The sequence below is a fragment of the Notechis scutatus genome, chromosome 1, assembly GCF_049901735.1.
Source record: "Notechis scutatus isolate UNSWTSFEM ecotype Mainland chromosome 1, rNotScu1.2, whole genome shotgun sequence".
In the NCBI taxonomy this organism is placed as follows: Eukaryota; Metazoa; Chordata; class Lepidosauria; order Squamata; family Elapidae; genus Notechis; species Notechis scutatus.
The window spans coordinates 121,190,069-121,196,140 of record NC_142009.1 but is presented as its reverse complement, the minus strand read 5'-3'; the positions used below and the strand labels follow the sequence as shown (position 1 = coordinate 121,196,140).

General features: G+C 38.4%; 1 long non-coding RNA gene across 1 annotated transcript; it reads left to right on the top strand.

The window, feature by feature from the left end:
• Positions 1 to 53: 53 nt before the first annotated feature.
• On the top strand, positions 54 to 5,731 carry LOC148132966 (uncharacterized). Its single transcript, XR_015745560.1, has 3 exons — positions 54 to 430; positions 1,956 to 2,138; positions 5,674 to 5,731. It is a non-coding gene; the product is annotated as an uncharacterized LOC148132966 (long non-coding RNA).
• Positions 5,732 to 6,072: the final 341 nt, after the last annotated feature.

Genomic DNA, 6,072 nt, shown 5'->3' with positions numbered 1-6,072 from the left:
CTTGCCCTGCCAAGCGCCAACGCGCCTCAAGCCAAGCGCCCCGCTTGCAGGTGGCCAGCGGGAGAATGAACTCTCCACCCCCGGGGCTGCTCGCTCCTGCTTTGAAACCCCTCCTCCGGGATTCCATCTTCTCCACGCTCGAGCTCCTCCAATTAGCTCCAGGGAAATGGCAGAGGCTTGAGCCAATGAAATGACGGCGGTCCGGAGCGTCCCGTCAGCACGAACCAATCAGGAGGAGGGGGAGGATGGAACCTTTCGTCGACCCCCCCTCCCCCACTTTCTCATGATCATCCCGGTTTCTACGACTTAGTTGCAGCTGCGGTGCGGTCTGAAAGGGTGGAACAGCTGGGGAAGTGCCGGGGAGAGAGGCAACCGCAGCCCTCGGCGGTACTACTGTGGGTAAACATTAGGAAACGCTTTCGGGGAAAAGGTGGGTAAACGTCTGTAAGAACTCTTCGATTGCAACACGAAGATCTGCAAGAATCGAAGATTCAGATGAGCCAGTATCATCTTATTTATATTCATATGATGGTGGCAGCCTTTGATCTTTCTTCTGCGTAAGGTTGAGATCATGCAAAATGTGGAGTACAAATTGTAGTCAGGTGTTGGGCATCGCAAGCATCACCCGCACAACCCAGAAAAGAAAGCTTTTTGGCTGATCTATGTCCTCTTTCTGTGATGTTCATGGTGGCATATGCATGGTGTTGTCCAACTTGTGCGTGTTCACTGTTCTAATGCACGTGTCTTTTTGCAACTGGCTGTTACTGCCTAACCTAGGCAGAATGTAGAAATGGAACTGGTTTGTCAAAGAAATGTAAAATCGAGGTAGTAGATAGGTCAATGAAAATTGGCAGTGGATTAATTTCTGACCTTTTAGCTTGGGAACGGATTGCTTCGTGAGAAACAGGTGATGGGTGGGGGGAACTGAATACAATACAACTTTTTTCTGATAAGGATTTGGGTAGTCAAGACTATCTTTAATATTTGAAAAAGTTGTAAAAACTTGATGAGTACCTTAGTTATACCTGTATGGATTTTTTTTCCCCATGACCAAATGTAGTTGTCTGCATTCCTTTTTACTGTTTTATATTCTGTTTGCTTATTATTTTTAAAAGTAATGCACTTTGAGAAAAAAATGGCTGCAATGATTTTTTCCCTATAAAAATGCTAATGTAACACAACAAAGGCACATGCAAGACTTTTCTGGATCTGAATTTATCTGCAAGTCAACCTCTCCCAATCCTACCCTCCAGATGTGTAGAACAATCTCTTCCATAATTAGCTGGCTGAGGTGTTGTAGTTTTAACATAGCTAGAAGGTACTAGCTTGAAAAAAAATACTAAATATGAATTGGATGACCCTTGTCTATATCCACATTTTTTTTATTAAACTATTTTTTTAAAAAAACCTAATGGCTTCATGATTTTTTTTTCATTTGAAATGATAGTATTTACTTTTAAGATGTGTAGAAAAGCCAGTAGTATTTTGTGGATTGCCTCTGCCATCCATTTAAGGGAAAATATTGGTATCTGCCTGTAGTTGCTGATGATCTGGTCACAATGTTTATTTCCATTCTCTTAGTTTAGGAAGATAAAAATACTCCATAGTGAAACCAGCTGCATTTTAGCCTAGCGTTTGTATACAAATCCATTCATCAGATTACAGTTCAGCCATGGGTTCACATTACACATTAACCTAAGATGTGATTGGTTAATATGTATTTAATATATCATGAGAATACAGCCAATATGTCAGTTTGTCAATTTGTCACATGAACGCAGAAAAATAAAGCATGGGTGTGTGAGATAAATAAACTAACTGTGATCACTCTTGAAAGCTGCTTGGAAGCTTTGGTTAATAAGATATTTTGCAAGCCAGATTTTTTTTCAGGAATAAGATTTACAATTACAACCTTCATATTCTGTATTAGCTTCATTTCTCATTTCCATGCAAAGTTCAAAATGCTGAACTGGGACCACAGTTATTACAGATCCTGTGACTTACTATATACAGAGTGACAGTTATTACAGGTCCTGTGACTTACTATATACAGAGTGGCTAGGTCAGCAGGAACCTGAGTAAGGACCTGATTGTAGCTGCTTCTGACTTTCTCTTCTTCTATATTTGGCTTCAGATTGGCAAGCAGCATTTTTCTCTTATTTCATTAAGAGTACTGTTCTCAAATTTATTTTACAGCAAGTTTTTTGATCCTGTTCCTTGTTTTTATTATGCTCACAGTTTATAAGAATTTTACTGTGTGCTGCCCTAACAGAGTGGATATGATTTATTAATTGTAAACAGAGGCCCCCATAATTTCTGCTTCATAGCTGGCAATCCTAATTTTTTATTCACCTTTGACTGTGTTTAATCCCACAGTACGGTAGTTGGGGCATAGCCAGCACATGATGCATCTGGCCCCTGGGCTGCAAGTTTGACAGCCCTGCCATAGGTAGTCTTTGGGTTAAGATGGCTACTAGGATTGGAATTGCTAAGTGATGCAGTTGTAACACATGAAGTCATAGGACTACATCGTTTAATGCTGGCACTTCTGGCAGTCCCAGGTGCCATTGTTAAATGAGTACCAGGTGAGTCATTAAGCAAGCCCTTACTTAACCATGACTTTCAATTTCCCTTTGGCTTCCCCAATGACTTTGCTTGTGGGAAGCCAGCAGGGAACATTGGGAATCATGATCATGTGATTTCAGGGATGCTGTGATGAATGGAACTCTGAGGACCAATCATAACTACAACTCCTTCAGTGACACTGTAAATTTGAATGGTCACTGATCGAGTGGTCATAATCTGAGGATTCCCTGTAAATCTAATTACTTTTTTTAAAAATCAGGCTACCAGGCATGATATTTTTCTGATTAAAATCGGAATTCCGATTTTTTTGGGAATCGCCGGGCGGTGCAAGCGGAGCCCGGGCGAGCGGCGGCGGTGCGGCGGCGGGCGGGTCGGGCGGGCGGCGCGCGGGCGGTGCGAGCGGCGGGCACGCGGCGGGCGGGCGCACGCGCGGCGGGCGCGCAGTGGGCAGGCGATTTCTTGGCTCGTGGTGGGGGGTCTCTTTTGGCAGGCCCCAATTTTTTTTTCAGAGGGGAATATCATGCCAATTTTTTTTTTCAGAGGGGAATATCATGCCTGGGCTACAGACATGTAACTAACTTAATGGAGGGCAGGATCAACTAGCAAGATATTTCATAACAGACATCAAAATTAAAAATCCATGTATGATTTTTTTAATTGAAAAGTGAATGTGAGTCATGTTTTCCCTTTTAAAATTAAGTGTGGGCTGAAAGAATAATTTTCCAGTTACTAGTATTTATTTTGAAGACAAATGCTATAAAAACTAATCAGCATGTTTTTATAACTGAGGATATATGCTTAAAATGTCTTATGTAAGGTGACTTGGCACAGCCCTCTTGTTTTGAGTTTTCAGTGCTAAACAAGAATTGGAAAAGTTCCCTTTTGGGGAGCAGTGTTAATTTTATTTTGTTCTAATCAAGTATCTCATATGATTCTGGAAATCTAACGAGCATAAATTCTATGCAATGTATTTTTGAAAACAATTTGATAATTTTGGCAAAAAAATAATCAGGATTGATATTTTTTCCCTGCTTTTCTGAAGAAACAGTATCAGTCTCATACCTGAATGAAAATATTTATTCATTTATTTCAATTTATATAGTTGCCAGTCTCAAATTCATGATTTTGGGCAACTAGCAATAATTAAAAATAGCGTAAGAACATAAAGCAAGAAAGAAATAACAGTATGCACTTAATTTGCACCCAAGGTGAAAAAAACAAAACCACAGCACAAATCAGCATTAGCCATTGCATGAGTGAAGACTTATACGCAGATTTTGGGAAACTTTATCTACAAATATTAGACTGAGAGTTATCAACTGTGGCTCATGAGGACTCTAGATAATCCTAAAGACCTCCATTTTTAAATAAATAAATAAAAGGCCCAAATCCTATGATATTTTGTTTTCTTATGAGACACTAGCTATTTTTAATGTTGTAAAGCTAATTTCTTTTTTTTAATTTTGTGCCTCTTGTACACTCTTGATGCAAAGTAGGAATTGTGATATTCAGTACAAGTAGTCTTCAACTTACAACAATTCATTTAGTGACTACTAAGTTACAAAAGCATTGGAAAAAGTGACTTATGACCACTTTTCACAGTTATAACTGTTGTAGCATACCCGTGATCATAATTCAGACATTTGGCAACTGACTCATATTTAAGACTGTTGCAGTGTCCTGGCTTTATGACCTTCTGACAAGCAAAGTCAATAGGGAAGCCATATTTACAATTGTTTTGTGCTACTAATTGATTTACTTAACACCTGTGGCAAGAAGGTCGTAAAATGGGGCAAAACTCACATATATCTCACTTAGCAACAGAAATGTTGCGCTCAATTGTGGTCATAAGTTGAGGACCACCTGTAGGAGGACTGCATGTAAAAGTAGTAGCTGGAGGTACATGAAGGTGATGTGTAGTTAACTTAAGCCAGAACAAGAGAAAAAAATATTGACCGACATACCTTATGATCAAACGATGTAAAGTTTTAGGCCTTTAATTTGATGAAAGCTATGAGCACTTTTTATAAATCTTTTAGTGCAGCTCTGCATATTGATAAATGCAAACCAGCTGTTGATTGAAAGTACAGAAGAGTAATTGATTGTGATGCATCTGAGTATTTTGGTATTGCAAAAGACAGGGGTGTCAAACTCACATCGTCACAATGGTGTCTGTGACATATCGAGACTTCTTTCCCCTTCACTAAACCAGGCGGGGCTGGGGCCAGAATGTGACACATCTGGGCCATGGGCCACAACTTTGTCACCCCTGCTCTAGAACTAGTAAAGCAGCAAAATTAATAAAGTGTGCTGCCTTTTAAATAGTATAACAGAGAACTTTCTGTGTCAAGGGTACATCTTCTATAGAGGTAGTAATTAGCAATATTTTTCTAAAACAGCACAGAGAAGATTAGATATTTTTCTCATACTAGAGTTATTATAAAGAATTCATGAAATTATATTTTTCCTTGAAACAAAGTGCAAATAGTGTTTATTAATACCATCACTGAATTCTATCCAGCTTGAAGTTCTGTTTCAGAAGAAAGGAGAGTTACGTCTTTTGAAACGTAGGTATTCAAGTTCCACTGAAGCTGCGAACCAAGAAAAAGAGGAAATAAAAATAACTTCAAATTACTCTAAGTAGCACAACTGTGCAGGAATTGGTATTTGAAGGCCAATAGAATCCATAAGGGCACTTGAGTGGCATATGTTTATAGCTTCTTAAAGCCAATGCTTTAAGGTGGGTCTACCTTCTGCAAGAAGGTGGCTTCTGGAAAAAAGATACATCATTTTAAAGAAAATGCACATGGAAGCCACGTTCATTGGCATATGGTACTAAAAAAGCATTTTTTGCCATCAGATATGAAATGCTATAGAGTTAGACTTTTTCATAAAATGTATAATACTTTTAAAAGAGGCTATCATGCTTAATGCATCAATCTGGTCTATACTTACTTAAAATAGGACTTTAAAAACTTGCTTAATGGTGCTGAAAATGAGTTACTACATCTAAGTTTTTCTCAATTAAAGTAGTAGTTTTTCTTAATTCTATTATCTTTTATTATCCTTATCATTTGAGTTTTTCAGAGAGTATCTTCAGCAATAACTGGAAGCAGGAAATAAAACCAACTTGGCTTACTCTCCAGTTGAGGTTTATTTTTTCATTAATTTATTTTCGTGATAAGATTTACTACATATTCTGACTCTTGTAGTACCTAAATATAAAAAAAACCAAAGGGGAAAAAAACTCCTAAAATCATCATACAGGGCATATAGTCACAGACAGACATTAAACATTCACAGTTGTACATTAAATATTTAAAGAAATGGAAGCCATAAATTGTTACAACCACATATAGCTAATCTGTATTGCTAAGGTATTGATTTGTAAATTGCTAATAACATCAATTCTGTAGTTCACTGAATATTGGAGCCACATGCTTGTCTATCTCCTGGGTCCTGCCAGGTGAAACTCCTTATTAGACA